The 23,260-nt window shown below is 34.4% G+C and overlaps 1 protein-coding gene across 2 annotated transcripts in view; it reads left to right on the top strand.

The window, feature by feature from the left end:
- The window catches only part of LOC118185611 (protein turtle-like), an 886,541-nt gene that overhangs the window by 425,755 nt on the left and 437,526 nt on the right, over positions 1–23,260 (top strand). The gene's annotated exons all lie outside the window — the stretch shown is intronic.

The following is a 23,260-nucleotide window of genomic DNA, read 5'->3' as shown; positions in this document are numbered from 1 at the left end:
TGAATTTAGACCCTAACAAATAGTTTCTAAACTTCTTCAAAGCTTCTATTACTGCAAGAGCTTCTAATTCGTAACAACAGAGTTTCTCTTGCTGCGGTGAAGTCTTCTTACTCATATACTGCATTGGGTGATAATTACCATCATCAGACAATTGGAGTAGTGCCGCTCCAAAGCCTTGACTACTAACATCAGTATGAAGTTCTAATGGATAGCCTTGCCTAAATATATGTAGAACAAGTGCTCGAGAGAGAATTTCTTTCAATCTACAAAATGCTTCTTGTTGTTCGGAAACGAACTTAAAACCAATACCTTTTCTAAGTAAGTCACTAAGATGTTTAGCTATTTTAGCATAATGCGGAATGAATTTACGAAAATATATTAGTCCTAAAAAGTTTTGTATTTGTTTACAGTTACGCGGTTGTGGAAAATTTTGAACAGCAACAGTTCTGGAAGGTGATGGTCGAATAGTTCTGTTTTCAATAACATGTCCCAAAAATACAATTTTTCGCTTTAAGAATTGGCACTTTTTGAAATTTATTTGTAATCTATATTTCGAAGCAGTTTTGAATACTCTTTCTAATTTCTCTAAACATTCAACTTCATCATTAGCCGGTACAACTATATCATCCATATAAATAATTAGTACACCCTCATTTAGCAAATCACGAAATACTGAATAAATATACCTTTGAAAAACATTTGGACTAATACATAAACCAAAAGGAGTTTTAAGAAATTCATAAATACCATTATGTGTTACTAACGCGGTATATTTTGTGCCCTTTTCATCTATGTCTACATGGAAAAAGCCATTTTTCAAATGTAGTGTCATGAAGACCTTTGATTGTTCTAACCGATCAAGTATTCTGCGATTATGGGAAGTGGGCATTTTTCTTTAATAATCTTCTTATTTAATTTCCGATAGTCAATGGTCTCTTGGAACAGTCTCTTGGAAAAATCTTTTTTGTTACACAAAACTCTAGGCGCAGAATAATTAGAATTGCTAGGCTTTGGTAAAAATCCTTTCCTTATTTCAATATGACGGATATTGAACCTTGTAGGAAGAACAAAGCTAAATTTTCAGAATGAACAAAATACTTTCAAAATACTTTTATTTGAATTTCTTTGCAAAGTACTTTTATTTGAATTTTAGAACAGAACAAAAAAATAAACGCTGCAGTTCTTAACTATCAAAATTTTAAACTCTTAGCTACTACAGTTAAAACTCTTACAACTGTTATTATATTAAAATCTTAAACTCTCTAAACAAAATATATAAAAATCTTCCGAATCTTCTTCTTGTTGCCACACCATAAAATGCAATTTCTTGTCCTATTATTTATATTTCACGTTCTCTTTAAGTCACGATCTTTACAAGTCATGATCTTTACAAGTCACGATCTTTACAGCTTTATTATGCCCTCTTTGAACCATTACTTAATTTGCTCGTCAACAATTTTTTATTCTGCGAAAGACATGTATCTTCTATTTTGACAGACAGGAATTTCATCGCATAAATTTATTTGCGTCTTAAAGTTACATTGCTTACTTTTCTGAGGCTTGTACGAATTAATTAATTTACACAGTCTTTCTTCATGTTTCACATTCGAAATATGAGATAAATCAATCTCGTTGACAGAAATAGCATTCACCAGATGTGAAAGGTAATTAAACTTCGAGCTATTTCCACCTTCGGGACTTTAATTTTGATTAACAGAGACGCCAGGCGATTGCGAAAGATCATAAACATTCTTCAATGACACAGCAATATTCAAATTTCCCATAACACAACGAACGTTAGCATTTCGAGATGAAGCAGCAGTTATCACGTTTACATTACTTTTATTCCGATGAGAACTTATTTGAAGGCCATTCTCGGTAAAGGAGAAGTTAAACTGATTCATTACATCCAAACCTATCACAATTTTATTACTTAACGACTTAACAACATAAATTTTCGTACGAAGTGAAAAACTATCAATTAAAATATCAGAAATAAAAAAGCCAATGGGATGCGTTTGCTTTGCCTCGATACCGAACAATGTGATATCGCTAAGATTCAAACTTGGAGAACCAATTTGCTTATGTAACTCTACGCTGCATATTGTAACATCTGAACCAGTGTCAACAAGACTATCAACTAAATGATTATTTATTTCTAGTCTTCATAATTCTAGTTATTATCAGAAATTCGAGCTAAGGATGCTCGTTTCTCGAGGTTCTGGTTTTGACACTCAGTCGATTTATGGCCAAACAATTCTCATTTAAAACATGTTATCCCATTCGATTTGTTTATACATTGAGAAGATTAATGCCCAAATTCCTCACAACTAAAACATTTGAGTTTATTAACGTTAGATTGATTTCGGTTTGATGACGCAAGCTTACTTCTATCTTTAACTTGAGTGTCTACTTTCGGTTTCGGATTTTTACATTTATCATTGTCGGATCTCTTTTTATCATAAATTTTTAGCCTTTGTTTAAACTCAGATATTGTTTCGCAACCATATAGTATAGTTTTACTCACCACCGAATCGGGAATACCATCGATAACATATTTAATTAATGAAGCATCTTCAATGTTACCTCGCGAACACATTTCTTTCATTTTCAAAACATACTCATCTAAAGATTCATTAGGCATTAATTTACGCTTACGTAACATTTCATGCAATTCAGCTGAATAAAAAGCTTTACCAAATTCAGATTTGAAAAGCTTTTTTAACTTACACCAGTCATTAACTTTAGGTTCACTCTGAATAAATAGTTTTACTTCACCTTTTAATGATTTTTTAGCAAAAACTAATGATATCTTCAAATTCATCAATCCATTTATCAACATTTTCGTATGCATTACCAGAAAAAGGATTAACAATACTTTCATTATCCGAAAAACTAAGATGAGGTTTAAAATAATCTTGAATTGGAAGCTGCATACTGTTATTTACTTGAGAATCATTAAAACGTGGATTGTCTCTTTGATTATCATCAAACATTACTTCAGAAATTTTATTAACAGATTCATGTTCTATATCACTATTTTCTTCATACAAAATATTTTCAAATAATACAGATAAATTACACAGAAAAGAGACAATTTGGGTTACTACTGCCGTTTTCGAACCTTCTGAATTTATGCATAGTACATTACAAACTTTAATTAAGTCATTCAAAGAAAAACTATTCTGAACTGTATCTATTTTCTTATTAAATTCTTCAGAATCTTGTTTAAATATAAAGCCAGAAAATTCACGTAATCATTACCCGTTATTTCGCTCTCCATCTGTATTAAAAATAAGCTTATGCAAACTTTGATTTCAGAGCTTTTACTGTTCTTTAAAGCTGCTTCCAGTTCTGGAATTTCTATTAACTTCATATTGCGAAGAAAGTTTTGTACTCACCCGACAGATGATCGTCTTCAACCGGTAATCCAAACACTTTGTAAGAGCAATTCAATAAATCCAACACCTTGTAAGAACAGTCCACTAAATTCACAGTCAATCAATGCTCATTTCAACTCAGAACACTATTCAGACACTTTAGAGTTCTACTTTAGAACACTACTTTTGGATTCGTCGAGTTCGCGCCACGGTTGTGTGTCATAATTTTTTATGATTTACTTTCAAAGAACATGGTAGAGCACATGTTAAGCATAATTACCGCTTTATTTTTACTAATATTAAATAAATGAAATAAAATATAAAAGTAAAGACTAATAATTCAGATGGAAATCTCATGGTGAAACAAGTCCAATCGTTCTACAAAATTTATATACGATGACTAACTCACAGTCCTCAATAAATAAATTCAAGGTCCCGTCTGCTGTAATATGGCTCACTATACATAATAGACAAGCATCGTCCGTTTGTGACACAAGCAACTTGAGCGTCCAAGGAAACCGTCTGTTTCCCACCAAGTCTTATAGTCGTTTGTTGCTCTGCGAGCTGCGCTACGTCATGGTTCCGCTAAGTTAAAGTAGAAGTAAATGGAGTGGAAGAATCTACCTCTACATCTATCTATCTATCTATATCTATATATATATAAATACCCACTCTGTTACGCTGTTCGGTGAGCTGTTTTTTTTTTTATTCTTATATGTTGTTAAATTGTGCATTTTTGCTTTAAAAATGATAGAATTATGTTGTTCTAATGTTCTACTTAAGGTGTTTATGCTTTTAAGCAATCTTCACGCACCGGTTGTAGAATTATCAATAATTTAAAAGTTGTTTAAATGCGGTTAAGCCCAACTTAGCAACCTTATTTCTTTACATTTGAAACTTAGCAGAACAAGGAATTAAGTTAGTTTCTTCAGTGTCTTTTTGCCTAGTGGGACCAAAAGTAAACTTTCAATTTTATGCACCAAAAGATCTCCCTTCCTGAGTGCTGGCCGAATTGTTTGTTTTTGAGCAGAAACTCTAATTTTAAGTGTAAGAAAAAGGTTTTCTAACTGTTTTAATTGTATTTTTTTTTTGTTTGGTTTTCTATATTTTAAAGTTTTTAAATGAAGATGTTTTGAGTTTTATGTATTTTTGCCTTGCCGCGAAGTGAAAATTTAATTACTTGAATCGGAAATGTATTTCTATTAAAATTCGAGGAAATCAGTTTAAAGGAAATGCAGCAAAAATGCGTATAATTTAATAGACCGTACAAGGAAGTCATGCGGGTACACATCAGAATTTTTTAAGCGAATGCTATGTAGAGTTTATAGTACGAAGAAATCAAAATTTCATTTTTGTTTTAGAAATCCAACAAAAGTAATTTCACTTTAGGAAACAAAACGAAATTAAGCTTCATTTAAAATTGTGTCATATTTTATCATCTTCCTTTAACGTTGTGTTTTCTGGTATTCACCAATTCATCATAAAGATCTCAATCACTCTATCCATGTTCATGTTAATCTTCACCATCGTTCATCGATAATGTATCATCTGATGTAGACTTACCAACGCATAACGCTCAGATAATTTCTTCTTCTTCAATGGACAGACATCCTAGGATGGGTCCTTGCCTTCCTCAGAATTGAATTCCAAGCTCTTCTATTTATGGCCATGTCCATCCAATTGGTTATTTTTAAAATTCTTAAGTCTGTTTCCAAACAGTCGAGCCACCTAAGTTTAAGTCTCCCTCTTTTTCGGGTGCCGAATGATCTGGCCGAGATCTTTTTAGTTACTCGATTTTCATCCATTCTGTACAGGGGTCTCCTGCCCATTTCATTCTCTGAATCCTTATATATATTACTATATATATCTCTTTAAAGGATTTATAGAGTTCAAAGTTAGTTCTTCTTCTCCAGATGTTGTTACATTTTATGCCACCAAAAATACTTCTCAAAATATTTCTTCCAAAGACAGAAATGTTACTTTTAGCTTTTTCTGTCATTGCCCAGGTCTCAGCAGAGTATGTAAGAATGGGTCTGAATAAGCTTTTGTAAATTAAAATTTTCGTTTTTCTGCTAGTGAAGTTAGGCTTCAAGTATTTTTTTAGACCGAAAAAACATCGGTTAGCATCTATGACTCTACTATGGATCTCAGGCATTAAATCATTGACAGTATTAACTTCTGATCCTAAATATTTAAATTTGCTAACAGTTTCAAATTTGTAATTCCCAATTTCAATATAGGGGCTGCTTTTATTACCATATGGCATGTAATTGGTTTTATTTTGGTTGACTGCTAGACGCATTTTGCTGGCTGCAGCCTTTAGAGATGTAAAAGCCTCTTTAAGTGACTCAGGAGTGCGTGCGACTATGCCAATATCGTCAGTAAACGCAAAAATCTGAACAGACTTGTTAAAGATAGTTCCACGAGTATTAATGTTGGAATCTTTTATGATTTCTTGGAGGGCAAGGTTAAAAAGCAAGGCCGACCAGTGCATCACCCTGTCTGAGTCCATTTGAAACAACAATAGGCTCAGAAAGATTATTCTGAATTTTATCCCTAAGTTTTGTCTCTGTAAGCTAATTAATGGTGACGAAGTTTATAAGTTTTTCAGGCATTTCAAATTTATTCTCTGTTTATTGAATCGTAGACAGTCTTAAAATCAACAAAAAGGTGGTGTTTGCAATGCCATATTCATTAGTTTTTTTCAAAATTTGCCTAATGTTAAAGATTTGTTCTGCTATAAATCTTCCTTTCCGGAAACCACATTGGTAATCACCTACAATATTTTCTGTATAAGTTACTAGTCTACTAAAATGTATATTGGAAAGTAGTTTGTAGAAAACTCGAAGGAGACTGATTCCCCTATAGTTGGTACATTCCCAAATGTATTCTTTTTTGTCTACAGTGGTACATCGATATACGAGTGCCCTAATATACAAGTGTTTTAATATACGAGCCGCCGAGCGAGCGATATTTTGCTTTGAGATATGAGGAATAGCACACTACACCGCTGCACACGACCGCAACATGCGCGCGCATGTTGGTGTCGTGTGCAGCGTCTAACAGTTTCTTCCACCTCAGACTAGACTTGTTTCTCTGGGAAACTCCAAGGATCTGGAGGTGGATGAAAGAGATGTGAAAAACTCGTCGAGGAACAGTCTCAGGAGCTGACAACCGAGGAGTTACACGATCTACATTCGCAGCAGCATACGGTTGTTCAACAAAACATTAGTTTTGAAGAGGAGCCCGAGATGAAGGAGGTTATCCCTACAAGAGTTATAAAGGAGATCTTGGGAATGTGGGAGAAAGTTGTAGCGTTCGTGGATAAAAATCACCCCGAAAAAGTTGCAACTGGTCGTGCATACGTTGTTCAACGAAACTTCCCTAACACATTTCCGCAATATCCTGAAAGGGAGGAAGCAACAAACCTCCTTGGACAGTTTTTTTTAAATGATCTACAGAAGGAACAAAGTGTGACGAAAAAAGCGAAGACTAGTGACGAAAATTAAGCGCTTCCGTAAGCACTTCACTTTTCTTTTAATTATGTTTTATAGAATATGTATTTGTTATTTATAAATAAATGTTTCTTCTTGTAAATACATTTTTCTTATTCAAAAGCACTTAAGAAAAACAACTCAGGTGGTGTTTTGGGAGCTGGAACGGATTAATGGCATTTCAATTAATTTCAGAGGGGAAAATTCCTTTGAGATACGAGCAATTTGACGTACGAACAAGGTTATGAAACGAATTAAACTCGTATGTCGAGGTACCACTGTATAGGACAGATGATGCTCAGTTTCCAATCTTCGTGTAAAACTTCTTGGTTCCGAACTGATTCGATGAGGTGTTAGGTGGTGTATTTCCTCAATGTTTTGACCTGCAGCACTTTTAATAAGTTCTGAAGTAATCGAGTCAGGGCCTTGGGCTTTGTTAGTTTTGAGCTTTTAAATTCCTTCTCTAACTTCTGCCAAAAATGGTGTCGAGATACTGTAGGCAACAATTATTATTGGTCATAATAATTGTTAATAACTTCTACTAGATAATAAATACTACTTTCACTTCACCTATAGTTTCAGCTTAATTTTCGAAGTGTTGTCATGCCTGAAATCAGTAAGGAGTTAGTGAGCGCTACAAAGAATAATAAAGATGTTATATATGAAAAAAAATGATTCCTGCTTTTGTTTTTTGCCTTTTAAATTATTATAAAAAAGAACTTGGCAAGCAACTACATTCTTGGTGACATCGGAATTATTGATAAAAATTTAAGTAAGTGAAGAATCGGCGATTAAAGTAGAAATAGCACGGGTAAGTGTGAAAATACCTCCCTTTTGGGCAAAGCCAGAGATATGGTTTCATCAAGTAGAAGCACAGTTTTCTATTTGTGGAATAACTGCTGAGAAAACTAAATTCAAGTACCGTATTTTTCGCCGTATAAGACGCACTTTTTCTCCCCAAAATCAGGGGGGAAAAGTGCCTGCGTCTTATACGGCAAATACAAAAGCCCACCATGGCCCTCCGCTGCCCCTTCACCTCTGCATACATACCTTACCGCAGGAATACTCGGCCACTCCGTTCCCTTCCACCTCTTGGCGCCGTCTGAGACCAGGAAGCCCCGCTCTGCCTCGCACTGTATTTGGACGGTCTCTGCCTCGCGCTGCGATTGGCTTTAAGGAAGTTAAGACCCAAATAGCTGTGATTCCTGGTGGTCTTACCAGCCAGCTGCAACCTCTGGACGTTTCTATTAACAAACCGTTCAAAGTTCTGATGCGAGAGGAGTGGAACACCTGGATGACAGCTGGGAACCATGATCTGACTCCTACTGGACGGATGAAGAGGCCCACTATCACACAAGTGTGTGAATGGGTTAAAAGGTCATGGAACTCTGTAAAGAAAGACATTGTTGTAAAATCATTCAAGAAGTGTGGCATTAGCTATGCCTTGGATGGAACAGAAGACGACGTCTTATTTGACACCAGTGAGGAAGAAAGTGATGACAATGACTGCGTGGATCTGTCCTTCCTCATTTCTGATAGCAGCGAAGAAGAGGAATTCTTGGGGTTAGAATAAAAACATGACAGCCTTATTTTTGTTACTTTCACTGTTTGCTGATTGTTTATGAGAGTAAAGATAGCTCTTAGTATGTTACATGGTTGACATAAAATTTTTCTTGAACTGCTGTTAACTTTATACAGTTGATATAAAATATTTTACTACAGAATTTGGTTCATAATCTTTTTTTCTAGATTTGCCTCCTTTAAAATTGGGTGCGTCTTATACGGCGAAAAATACGGTACTTAGTTTCGCAATAGGCTGCAAAATTTGTTTAAAGTTTATGGGACATTAACAAAACCAAATATACTTCTGCTAAAGAACGTCTCTTGAACACTTTTAAAGAAAGTGAAAATAAACGTTTTCAGAGACTGCTAACAGGCATAGACTTGGGAGATAGTAAATTTAGTCAAAAAAAAAAAAAAAAAAAAAAAAAAAAAAAAAAAAAAAAAATGCGAAATCTTGCTACTGATAGCATTTCGGATAAAGTTCTTAAAACACTATTATTACATATTTTCAGCGTCATTCTGACTAGGCGCTGTGTTCGTCCCAATAGTCAGTGGCAGGCAGGATACTAAAGGTGTAGGACATGGAAGGCAGAGATGCCTAATGATATATCTCGAATTAATTTAAATTTTCATATATTTTCTTGTAAATAAATGTTGTTATTGTTTACAAAACCTATTATTATCTCTTGGATGCACCTTTAGTCTCACAGAACCATTAGATGCAAAATTGGTGCATCTTGTCCGCGAATGTGGAATATCGGAAGTAATTGGTCATCATTACTGGATTATAGTTCTGAGAAGTTTGGATACTTTACGTACGCTTTTGGATACGTAACATTGCATACTGGACTGTGGAGGTAAGATCTTTTGAACTCACAAATTCTGAGTTAATATGGATAGGCTTTCGAAAATAATTGAAAAAAGAAGTAACGTTCGCACTAGTGTTACTAAACTAGTTAAAAGAGTGCAGAAGCTCGATGAAGCTGTCGAAGACGTAAGTTAATTATCAGAACTACTGTAACTATTACAAACGAAAGAGCTGATCTTGAAAAGCCATGATTTAGAGGTGTAAGCACTCATAGACGATTAGGAAAAATTTAAAAGTGAATTAAAAGCTTCGGAAGAATACGATGACAAAATTCGCTAAGATTAAACTAAGGAGCAAAATTAAAGAATTAGCAGCAGAAAATGTTCAGAGGACTTCTTCAGTTCTTAACACGTCTAGTGTTTCGAAAAACACCGTCACGGCTTTAAAATTACCAAAGTTAGAAATTTCGCGATTCACTGATGATTCTAGCAAATTTATGGAATTCTTAAACTGTTTTGATAGCGCAATCGGTTCAAACAATTCACTTACGAAAATTGAAAAATTCCAATATTTAAAATCTCTTCTTTCTGGTCCTGCATATAACGTTGTTGTGGATTTTGAATTAAATGAGAAAAACTATGACTCATGTCTTGAGCTTTCAAAACAAAGATATGGTAGAATTGATTCTATTATAAATTCTTACATGACTAAATTATTAAGCTTAGAACCCGTGAGAAGTTCGTCTAATGTTAAGGGTTTGCGTAAATTATACTATGAAATAGAAGTTAATATAAGAAATTTGCGTTCATTAAATGTAACGGAGGGTTCATATGGGCATTTATTGAATCCAGTGTTATTGAAGTTGCTACCACAAGATTTGGTGTTAGATTTTCACCGAAAACGAAACAGGGAAGTGAATTGTGAGGTTTCGGAAATTATTACGTTTTTGAGGAATGAAGTCGAATCTAGGGAAATTGCCGAAACTGTGATGAGCCCCCTAAAAAAGTTACGAAACGAAACGATCCTTTTCGCAAAATTATCAAAGTGGTCAAACTTATCAGAAAAACTATTCAAATTCTAAAAATATATCAACCGCTTCAGCGTTAAATACACAAATAAAAAATGTTGTTTATTCTGTGACGGTCATCACGATTCCGTAAGTTGTAAAAAATTGGATGTAGAACAAAAAATAAAGAAGCTAAAGACTGAAGCTAGATGGTGTTGTTTTAAAAAATATCACATGTCTCGCGAATGTAGGGCAAAAATATCGTGTAAAAATTGTTTAAGCAATTTTCATCATGAGTCAGTGTGTAGAAAAAATAAACCCCTTTAATGTTACACTGAGAGGTTGTGAGAAGCAATTGGAAAGCGAAACTGTTTTGAATGACTCACAATCTAAATCTAATAAAAACGCCGAGAATATTTCTGTGTTTCACAGTAATATATGTACCAAAAATAAGCCCTTTTTACAAACATGTACAGTTTTAGCCTGTTCGGATAAAAATTCAATCTTAACTAATGTTATTTAGACAATGGTAGTCATCGAAGTTTTATTTCATCACGATTAGTTAAAGAATTAAAATTAAAGCCAATACGCTACGAAAGAATAGCTATTTTTGCTTTCGGAGACAAAATGGCACGTGAGAAGGAATACGGTTGACGTTGCGCAATAGGGATCAAAGTTCGAAATCGCACGAGTTAGAAGCTGTCATAACGGAATATATATCTAATTTCTCCTTGAAAATTCCTGATTTATCTATTCGCAATGCGTTGAAGGAAAGAGGTTTGGCTGATTCATTTTCTGGCGACTGTCAGAAGGAAATACTTATCGGATGCGATTCATTTTGGGACGCTGTTTATGACGAGAGAGTAAAGTTAATGAAAACATTACTGCGATAAATTCTTGTTTCGGTTGGTTATTAGCGGGAGTGGAAGGAAGTAATAAATGGACTGATAATTATGAAAATGTATGTTTAGTCATGGACTCTTCTTCCATTTTGTGCGATTTGAAAACATTTTGGAAAATAGAAGAATTTCAGTCAGACATACAAAACTTTTCTGAATGGCACAATCAATTGATTGAAAAATTTGAAAATTCTCTGGACAGTTGGGTTGAATTCTATGTTGGGTTGAATTATGAGGTTGCGAAAAAGCGTTTTGATTCGGTAAATCGCAAACTATATAAAAATCAAGAAATTTATGACCAGTATAAAATTATATCGGATCAGTTAGAATGCCAGATTGTGGGAAAATGTGTTAATGAAGATAAAAATTCAGGATATTATATGCTCCACAGAGCGGTAATTAGAGATGACAAGGAAACAACTCGAGTTAGAATTGTTTATGACTGTAGCAGTAAGGCTAATGAAAATAATAAATATCTTAATGAGTCTCTAGAATCGAGAGTAAATCTTTATGCAAATTTTTTGGACATAATTCTTAAATTTCGAGAATATCAAGTTGCATTTTGCGGAGATTTAGAGAAAGCTTTTCTTATGATAGAGATTGCAGAGGAAGATAGAAAATACCTTAAATTTTTGTGGTTTTCCGAAGAGGTAGGTTATTCAACCGAAACTCTTCATTTAAATCGTCCCCAATCGGTTTAACTACTTCGCGATTTTCCTTGGCTTGCGTTTTGAAATTTCACATTAAGAAATTTAAGGAACATCATCCAAAATGCTATGACATGCTAAATTCTTTTCTTTATGTTGATGATCTCTGCTATGGAGTCAATACCGTTCAAGATGCTTATCATTTGACGTCTACGGCAATAGAAAGCAGCGGGATTTCATTTGAGGAAATTAAAAATTAATTGTTCGGAATTGTATAAACTTTGGAATGAAAACGGATATGAGGAAAATACTGACTTCGGGCAAGGAACAGGTTTCTTGGGATTGAAGTGGGATCCGACTGAGGATAAAATTAAATTAGATTTAAGAGATGTTAGGAATTCCATTGATGTTAGAATCACCAAGCGTCACGTTTTCAGAGTTATTTCAATGATATTTGATCCATGTGGACTGATTAGTCCCTTTGTAATCACTGTGGATGTGGGAAAGTGGTCTAAAATGGGATGAAGATTTGCCAAGTGACCTACAAAATAAATGGAGAACCTGGTGTTCTGGTCTTTGTGAACTTGAATCAGTATCTATTGAAAGAAGGTTTTTTGTTTGTGTAGAAATAAGTGAAGTTTCTCTTCATGTGTTTTGTGACGCCAGTCCCAAGGCATATGGGGCTGTTGCGTTCCTAAGGTACGTGAATTACAATGGCCAAATCAAAGTGAGCTTTATAATGTCAAAAAGTAAGGTTGTTCCTTTAAAAACTTTGACTCTTGCAAGATTAGCGTTAGATAATGGCAGCACTCATCGCTGCACGTTTAGGAAATTATTTACAAGGTCTATTTCCTAATTTCGCGAAACAAATTTTCTTTTGGAGCGACTCTCAAATCGTCCTTCATTGGTTGAAATTATCTTCTAAACAATGGAAACCATTTGTCGCCAACAGAGTAGCTCAAGTGCAGTCACTGACTCTACCTGAGTGTTGGAATCATTGCAGCGGCTCCGAGAATCCCGCAGACCTTACTACTAGAGGAGAATCGGCTAGGAGGATTCTTACAAGCTCTCTGTGGTGGTCAGGCCCTGTTTGGTTGTCTAAACCGCTTTACTCGTGGCCTCTTCAACAATCGCTACATCATTTTAATGACATCTGTGATGAACGCGTTATAGTGAAAGAGCGACGGACTGCACTGGTTAATTCCATGGTAACCAGTTCAGCTAATGGAAACTTACCTATGTCGTCATTACTGGACGTTAATGACTTCAGCGAAATAAGTAAATTACTGCGTGTTACTGCTTGGATTAAAAGGTTTGTGCGCAATTCTAAATCTAATTCTGCAAAATTAAATGGACCTATATGTGCTCTAGAACTCGAGCAAGCTTTGCGTTTTTGGATCAAAGCTACTCAATTCAAACATTATAGTACATAAGTTACCCAACTTCTTTATAAAGGAACTATCGATGAGAGTTCACGCATATTTAATTTGAATCCTGAACTTGATGATAATAACTTACTTTGTTTAAAGGGACGTTTACAGTGTTCAAGTAACGATATGCGAGCCAAACATCCTTGGCTTCTTCCATCTAATGATAAATTTCTTGAATTACTTATCTGTGATTCTCATACTAAAATGTGCCATTTAAGTGTTGCTGCAACTTTAACACATTTACGAGAACAATTCTGGATTCTAATTCAGAAGTTAAGCACTTCTGAATTAGTATTTATTGACTTCTGAATTAGTATTTATTCGGCGTGTTATTGTGTCTTAAAATTCTGGATTGTTAAAGGTCGTCATTTTGTGAAAAAAGTGTTAAATAACTGTCTGATTTGTAGACGATTCAAAGTGAAATCTGGAATGCAGGTGGTTGCCCCTTTACCGCCTGATAGAATTCAAGAGCATCCACCATTTGATATATGCGGTGTGGATTTTGCCGGACCAAGTTTTGTTCGTGATTTTAATTCAAAGTGTTATTTACTTATATTCAGCTGTGCAGTGACAGAGGTACCCACTTAGAAGTAGTTCTTGACATAAGTGCTGATTCTTTTTTGTTAGGATTCCGACGATTTGTTTTTCGTCGAGGACTGTGTTCCACTATATATTCTGATAACGCCAAAGCTTTTAAAAAAGCAAATTGTGAATTGAAAAAATGGTGGAATCAGATAGATAATGATCAAGTTAAAAATTTGTTTGCTTTTAAAGGTATAGTTTGGAATTTTATGGTTGAAAAAAGTTCATGGTGGGGAGGTTTCTGGGAGAAACAGATACGAACGGTTAAAACCTGCTTAAAGAAAATTGTTGGGCGATCCTCTTTCTCTTTGAAGGAATTGGAAACTGTTTTTTCGGAAATTGAAGCTCTGGTTAAGTCCAGGCCTATCACATATCTGTACAACGATCCCTCAGAACCCTCTCCACTCACCCCATCTCATTTTCTTATTGGTAAAAGGTTGGTGTCTTTACCTGTAATAAAACATAAAAATGAAAATTTTAATGTTAATAGAAATTCTTTGGTAAAGGAATATAAATATCAGCAAACACTTTTGAATCCCTTCTGGAACAGGTGGAGAAAGGAATATTTAATTAATCTAAGATCAGCTTATATTTCTCCACAACCAGGTAAAATAGTTTCATTTAAAGTGAATGATATTGTTTTGATTAATTATGAGCGTTATCCCAGAAATATGTGGATGATGGGAAACATTTTAGAGCTATATCCAGGAAGAGATGGAAAAGTTCGTTCTCTTTTTATTCAGACTCCTAAAGGACAAATAAAACGCTCAGTACAACTTGTGTATAATTTGAAAATTAATCCTTAATTGTATTAGTTTAATTGAGTTGCAACCTGTTGATGTTCTATCTGTGTATTAATAATAGTTTAATTGTCCTTATATTTTAAGGCTTGATATTTGAACAATTTTCTTTGGAAGTTAAAAGTGTAATTTGTTTTTGTATGTCAAGTGACTGAATAATTTTGAAGCTTTGTATTTGATATAATATGCTATTTATATTTTTATTCTTGTAATTTTAAATGGTTCCTGAATGTAAATTTAGTTAAAATTCAATGGTACGTGAACTGAAGTGAGTTTAGGTGGGGAGTATTACATATTTCCAGCGTCATTCTGACTAGAGGGCGCTGTGTTCGTCCCAATAGTCAGTGGCAGGCAGGATACTAAAGGTGTAGGACATGGAAGGCAGAGATGCCTAATAATATCTCTCTAATTGATTGAAATTTTCATATATTTTCTTGTAAATAAATGTTGTTATTGTTTAGAAAACCTCTTATTATCTCTTGGATGCACCTTTAGTCTCACAGAACCATTAGATGCAAAAACTATTTCTGCAGAAAATGCCAGATTCTGTTCGCAATATTTTAATCGTTAGTGATGAAGATATCGAAAAACTGGCTCTAATGGCCGATCGTATCATCGAAATGCAACCGAAGCAAGAACTATACTGTGCCACCAGTATTGTTTCTCCAGGAGCAGATGCTATTGCTGAGTTACGACAACAAATTGCAGCTTTGGATAATAAACTCGAAAAACTAATTGTCAAAAGGAATTCTCGTCCTCGCTCAAGAAATAGTAGTCGATCATCTAATGATCGAATTAAGTCTCGGAGCCGTTATAACCCTAATTTCAAGTACTGTTATTTCCACTTTCGTTTTCGAAAAAAGTATTCTCCTGATAGATGCAAATCCCCTTGTACATGGAAAAACAACTCCCCGGAAAACGAAAATCAGCAGTAAAATCAGCAGCAGACTCTGCTGCTGTAAATAAAGAAAATTGCCGTAAATTCCGCTTATTTATCATGGACAAAAAAACAGGTTTACATTTTCTGGTTGACAGTGTAGCAGAGGTAAGCCTTATTCATCGTACTTCTAAACACAAACTTATTAGTGACTATAAATTATATACTGCAAATAATACAGAAATTGATACTTTTGGTACAGAAGTTTTAATTCTTGATCTTGGTTTACGCCGAGAATTTCAATGCCTATTTATTGTAGCAAAAATTAGCAAACCCATATTAGGTGAAGATTTTTTAAATAAGTTCAATTTATTGATTGATATAAAGCATAAAAGGCTAATTGATGGTGTGACGAACGTTGCAGTTTATGGTGACATCGCACCCATCTCTATTAATGAAACTGTAAATACAACGGTCAGCTTAGGTAAATATTCTGATTTATTTGCTATGTATCCTAGTATCACCAAATCAAATTTTCTTATTTCTACTGTGAAGCCTAATGTGAAACATCATATTATAACTAAAGGACAACCTGTAAGTTGTAAAGCAAGACAATTAGACCCTAAAAGGTTGGAAATAGCTAAAAGAGAATTCAAATATATGCTAGACAATAACATCATTAGTCCGTCCAGTTCAGAATGGGCAAATCCTCTCCACATAGTGAGAAAGAAAGATGGTTCTTTCCGCCCATGTGGGGATTACAGAAGACTGAATGATTTAACTGTACCTGATCGTTATCCCATTCCTCGAATTCAAAATTTTCAACATATTTTAACTCATAAAACTATATTTTCTAAAATTGATCTCTTTAAAGCGTATTTTCTCATTCCAGTAGCAGATGAAGATAAAGAAAAAACTGCCATCATCACACCTTTTGGTCTTTACCAATTCAATATCATGAGGTTTGGTCTCAAAAATGCCCCCGCGACCTTTCAGAGGTTCATCAATGAAGTTTTCTATGGCCTAGACTTCGTGTTTCCATATTTGGATGATGTGTTGATTGCCTCTTCTTGCGAGGAAGAACATCGTTTACATCTTAAAACAGTTTTCCAGCGTTTAGATAAATATGGTCTCCGAATTAATATTAGCAAATCAGTTTTGGGAGTATCTGTAATAGACTTTTTGGGCTATCAAATATCTGCTGAAGGTTCAAAACCTGCTGAATATTCGTTTCCAGAAAATATACACCAACTTCGTTCCTTCTTAGGATTGATCAATTTCTATCGTAATTATATAAAAAATGCCGCACAAACTCAAGCTCCTCTTCATGAATTTTTGAAAGGATCTACAAAAAAAGATCGACGTAAAATACTATGGACCAATGAAACCAGAAAAAGTTTTGAACAATGTGAACAAGATATTGCTGAAGTAGCTTTGATGGCCTACCCCAATTCGGATTACCCTCTGGCACTTCTCACAGATGCATCCGATATGGCTATTGGGTCAGTTATTCAACAAAAAGAACCAAATGGATGGAAGTCTATTGCATTTTTTTTTTCAAAAAAGCTTAATGATGTAATGAAAAATTATAGCGCTTACGATCGCGAGCTTTTGGGTATATATTTATCCGTTAAACATTTTAAACATTTACTTGAAGGCCGTTATTTTACTATTTATACGGATCATAAGACCTTAACATTTGCTTTTAAGCAAAATAATAACAAAGCCTCTCTTAGACAAACAACTAAGACAGCTACAATATATCTCACAATTCTCTACTAACCTACGCCATATAAATGGTCAAAATAATGTGGTTGCAGACAGCCTATCTAGAATTGAGGACATCGATTCACCTGTTGTTGATTTTGACTTGATAGCAGATGCATAAATTAATGATGATGAACTGATACAGTTCGACATCGATTCACCTGTTGTTGATTTTGACTTGATAGCAGATGCATAAATTAATGATGATGAACTGATACAGTTGAAATTACATTCCAAATCATTGCATATTAAACACCACCAATTACCATCAGGAAAACTCTTATATTGCGATACCTCTACTTCTAATATCAGACAATTCATACCTAAAACTTTTCGGATGAAAATATTTAATGTAATTCATGGTTTAGATCATCCTGGAATCCTAAGTACTGTAAAAGAGATTACTAAAGGATTCATTTGACCGGATATATATATATATATATATATATATATATATAAAAAAAAAGATGTTAAGTAGTGGGCCCAAACTTGTATCGATTGTCAGAAAAATAAAGTAACTAAACATACAAAATCAGAATATTCTCAATATCAAGCACCAGACGAAAGATTTAGTGTCGTGCACATTGATTTAATTGGGCCTTATTCACCTTCTAGTGGATACACTTATTGTTTAAAGCGTATTGATCGGTTTACCTCTTGGATGGAAGTGGTGCCGTTATCAAATATCACAGCAGAAAGTATAGCAAGAGCCTTTTATGAACATTGGATAACAAGATTTGGTGTAGGTTCTTGTGTTATTATTGACAGAGGAACTCCATTCATTTCAGAACTGTTTCGAAATATGGCTTCGCTATGTGGAGTAAAAGTTAACTATACAACTTTTTACCATCCTCAGAGTAATGGGAAAATTGAGAGTCTACACCATACTTTAGAAACAGCTATCAGATGTCATAATTCTCTTCATTGGACAGAAAAATTACGAACAGTTCTTATGGGTTTGCTAGCTGCTCTACATGAGGACTGTAAGTATACAATAGCTGAAATGGTTTATGGAAAAACTATTAAATTACCTGGCGAATTTTTTGAAGAATCAAACATGCCAATGTCTGATGATAATTTTGTAAGTAATCTTCGAAATGAGATGGCCCTCTTAAAGCCCTATCAATCCAAATCCAAATATAAACAAAAGATTTTCATCCCTAAAGATTTGTACACATGCTCGCATGTGTTTCTGCGGGTTGACAGAGTAAAAAAACCTTTTGAGCCTCCATATGAAGGACCCTTTTGGTACTGCAAAGAACCCCGAACTATGTTCTTCTATTAATTAAAAATAAACAAGTTAGTTTCTCTGAGGATAGGTTAAAACCAGTTATGTGTTACAACCTAATGAACTTTTGTCCCCAACTTCAAAAAGTGATCATACATCTGTGCCAAGAAAGCAAACATCTGTGCCAAGTCAGCAGATAGAACAATCTAAAAAATCAACACGCATGATTTTTTAGTGGAAGACAAGTAAAACTTCCAGTCCGTTTTAATGACGTTATTGACTCTTCTTGAACTTATAACTCTTTCATATTAATTTAAAACTTAATTATGTTTTTCTTTGTGTAAATAATTTCAATTTATATATTTGTATCAGTGTTATTTATATAGATATTTGTATCTTCTGTCCCATCATGTTTTCAGAGTAACGTAAATTTGTTACTGGTAGGGGAGTGATGTAGGCAACAATTATTATTGGTCATAATAAACAACTACCTTCTACTAGATAATAACTACTACTACTTTCACCTCACATATAGTTTCAGTTTAGTTTTCGAAGTGCTGTCATGCCTGAAATCAGTAATGAGTTAGTGAGCGCTACAAAGAATAAAAAAGATGCTATATATGAAAAAAATTGATTCTTGCCTTTGTATTTTGCCTTTTAAATTATTATAAAAAAGAACTTTGCAAGCAACTGCAAAACTATCGCTGTTTACAGAGGTAGTTGGGCAGGTTGAAGACCCATTCCGCGCATGGTCATTCAACAAGTTAGTAAACTTTCCATTCCACCTGTGGAGTAACTCGTTTCTATCATTTAGGATGATGTTGTTTTTTTCTCTACAGGCAGTAGTTCTAGGCTTAAAATCTTTGCGGCCAAGATTAATTTCACGATACAAAGCATGGATTTCATTGGACCCCTCATATGTTCAACATCCTTAAATAGGTCGTCGTGAAAAAGTCTTTTCTTAAGCCGATGGATCTTCTCCTCCTGTTTTCTAGAACTCTTATATTCCTCAACAGAGAGTCTTGAATGTCGCTTTTGGGTCATATGTTTATAAGCAGCTTTTTTTGCTTGTTACAAGAAAACATTCACTATCAAACCAATCCCTTGGTTTGGGTTTTTCCATATATCCCAGTGTGTTGTCAGCTGAGCGTATGCTCGAGTCTTTGAGAAAACACCACTCATTTTCCACGGTTTCCATTTCCGCCATGTTTTTAGATTAGTTCTTCTCTGAGTGAGGACTGGAAATTTCGTTCAATTGCCTCATTTTACAGCTTTTCACAATCAACTCCTTTTTGCCTCTCTCCCTGTATCTTTCGGGCGTTTGAAATTTTAGCATTTAGTTTAGCAATAACTCAAAAGTGGTCCGAATCACAGGTGGCGCCTCGATAAGTTCTAACATCTTGGATATCCGAAGAATGCTTAACATCGATGAGTACATGATCAATTTGATTCCAGGTTTCTTCATCAGGTGAGCGCCAAGTAATCTTATGTATTCTCTTGTGGCTGAACACAGTGCTTGAAATTATCATATTATGTTCAGCAACAAAAAGTACTAGTCGTTGTCCACTGCCATTAGTACTGTCATGTTAAACCATGCTGTCCAATTTTTGGTCTAAATTCATCCTCTTTACCCAATTTAGCATTCATATCCCCCATAACAATTTTAGTGTCATGTTTGGGACAAGATCTATATAACATAGAATGTTCCTTATAAAAAAAATGCCTTCTCTTCCTCTTCCTTGCCCTCTGTAGGTGCATGTCCATTGATAATGCTATAATTAAAAAACTTTCATCTTAGCTGAAAGTCGGGGTGATTTAGGAACAAAATCAATCACTAAACGTTTTAAACTTTTGTTCAATAAGAAACCAGTACCAAAATTATGTGTTTCGCATAATAGCTGTAGTAGACCGTGTGGTTTCTTTTCTAAATGGTACCTTCCCCAAGCCATTGCATTTCATGAATGGCAAGTAGATCGATATTAATTTTGTCAAATTCTTCGATAGGCAGTCCCCTACTGTAGTACAGTGTTCGAACATTTCAGGTTCCAAAGCAAAAATCCCTTAGGCCATTTCCAAGTCGTCCAGTCCCCTGATACAATCCCCAGGGGCAGGGTGCCCGGCTGTATCCCCAGACACTGGGTACCCATTTTAGTCGACTTTTACAGTATGCATGAGCTACATTGGGGCTATTCTTTCACACCCGGTCACCACACGGGTGCAGATGCTTTACGATTCGATAATTTGGAAACGCCTGTGTGGCAACACCAGCCGGATCCTTTGATCTCCGTTTAGAAGATAATAAGTTCAAAAGGAAAAGGTTGTGTTTTGAAATAACTTAACTGTTGGCTTATATTTTGTAAACATTTTATTGTTAGTAGCTGTAACTAATGAGCAAATAACAAATGAGCCAATTGATCCGGTGGGGTTTGCCAACCATCGAGCATAATATTGTGTTAATAGGCAGAATCTATTGATTATATATATATATATGTATAGAGAGAGAGAGAGAGAGAGCAAATGAAAAACAAACAGAAATAAAAAAAAATAAAACACAGTTAAAAAGCTAATTCACTACAATTTGATAACTTACGACTAACAACACCTGCCCTTGCTATCGCCATGACAATACAAATTTTAACAAAATTGCACTGATAAAATTAGCTCCAACCCCCCAAAATTAAGAATCTTTGCTAATCTGATTTAGTTTTTACCGGCGATGCAAGCACCGGATCAGAAATTAATTTTGGTTTTATATTAAGGTATTATATTACAAAACTTTAAGTGTATGATTCTCTTCTAATCTTTAAAATAAAAGAAAAATTTCTCTCTCAATTAATCCAATAGACTATTAAAACGTTACTTGTTAACAGCTATTTTAAAACAACCTCTGTTTCTCTACTTTACTACTCTATTCTTTCCTTTAATTTCGAAACTTATAAGTGATTCCTAAGACTTATTTAATGAAACGAAAACTACATAATAACTTATCTTGTCAGTCTTAGGTTGAGAACCGCAGCCAAACCCATTTCTACTGCACATCCCTTGTACATGAGGAATCTACTGCGGAAAAGACACAGAGGTACACTTATGTCATCTCTAACTGAAGAACCCATATGACGTCCAACGGTAAGGAGCTCACGCAAACAGAGGACCCCTGGTATAGCAGGCTAACTCCAGAGCTATTAAAACTAGCAGGCACCCTTTCCGAGATCGACTGAAGATAGTTGAAGAAGACAGAAGTAAACTGGGCAGCATCACCGCATCAGAATTTAGGTTGCAAGGAAGGAGGAAAAAATAGGTTTCAGCAGGGACGGGTGAAGCGTAATCATAGCTGGAATTGGATTACACATTTAGGATGAGCATTACGAAACCAATAAAAGCGAAGCTTCACTTAAGACGAACTGGCAGTAGAGCTGCAATTTAAAACTGGTACAGACGATTGGAGTCATAAAAGTAGCCAGTTGTAAGAAGCAAATTCGTCTTAGAAATTTCTCGAGGAAGCACTAAGTGACAGATTCCGTGATTTATACTTTCACAGTAATAAGCGCAATCAAAATTTTCAAATATTTCTTGATGCAAAAGGTTCAGCTCTTTTGTATTGAAACGATGGAAATGCGTGAATCTCTTGAAAATATCTTGAAATTTAGACCACATTCCAATCTAACACGAAGGTATCTGAGATTTTTTTCTATAAAAAATCAAATGAAACCTAAAAACTAGCGCTGTAAAAATTGCAGAATATTTAGAAGATTTGCAATAAAAGTTAACAAAGTTAACCCTGAAATTGTTAGAAAGTCGTTAAAACACGCGAATAAATTTGTTATCAACAAGAAAGAAATTCTCTGTTAACAAGAAAATAATGAAAATACGTTTGGCGTTCTCAAAATCCAAAGAAAGAAAAGATATAACGTTAAATAATGTTACATTTACGAACAAGTCAAATTTAATGTATTTGGTTCTAATGAATGAACTGCTCTGAGGCAAAAGCCAGATGAATAACTGGAATTCGAAAAAAACGTATTGGCTGCTGTTAAGCATAAAGTTATAAGTATTATGGTTTGGGTATATTTCATTGGTTCTGGGATAGAAAATTTACTTTTAAAAGGAAATAATATGGATCAGTATAAATACATAAGCATTATTAATGAAAGCATCTGGGGAGAAAATTTGGAATGCAAAATATTTTCAAGCTCTATTCAGGGTAATGATCCTAAACATGCAGTACAAAAGGTTCGCTTGTAGTGTAATACAACTGTCCTGAAGTTATAAAAACTCCTCCATATTTTTCGGTTTTAAATCGTGTCTAACATGTATGGAGTGAGTTGGAGAAAAGAATAAGTAAACGAGACATTTTTTCGAAAGCTCTGTTAAAAACAATTCTTAGGGAGGAATGTAAAAAAAATCACATGTGTTTTCGAAAAATTGAGTGAAATCCTTGCCAAAGTGCATGAAAAGCATACTTTTAACTAAAGACGAAGTATTGCATTTCATGTTGCATGCATGTTTTTATTAAATATAAACTGCTTGTTCAAAGTGTCCGAATAATTATATGAGTTAAGCTTCTAGACATTTTGAATAAACTATTTTCTTTTTATCCAAAACGTTTCGAGAATTTTTAAAAAAAAAAAAAAAAAAAAAAAAAAAAACAAGCAGGTTTTATTAAAGGTGATCAGCAGTATACGTGAAAGAAAGTCATTTCTCTAGTACTTATATTTAAAAATAAACCTAAAAAATTCAAGAGTTCGAAAGCAAATGTGAGCCACTATAAATGTGATTAAT

This window comes from Stegodyphus dumicola, chromosome 6 (assembly GCF_044657685.1).
Source record: "Stegodyphus dumicola isolate Sdum_Otavi_A_Nest chromosome 6, ASM4465768v1".
Taxonomy (NCBI): Eukaryota; Metazoa; Arthropoda; class Arachnida; order Araneae; family Eresidae; genus Stegodyphus; species Stegodyphus dumicola.
This window is presented reverse-complemented; position numbering and strand designations above follow the sequence as displayed.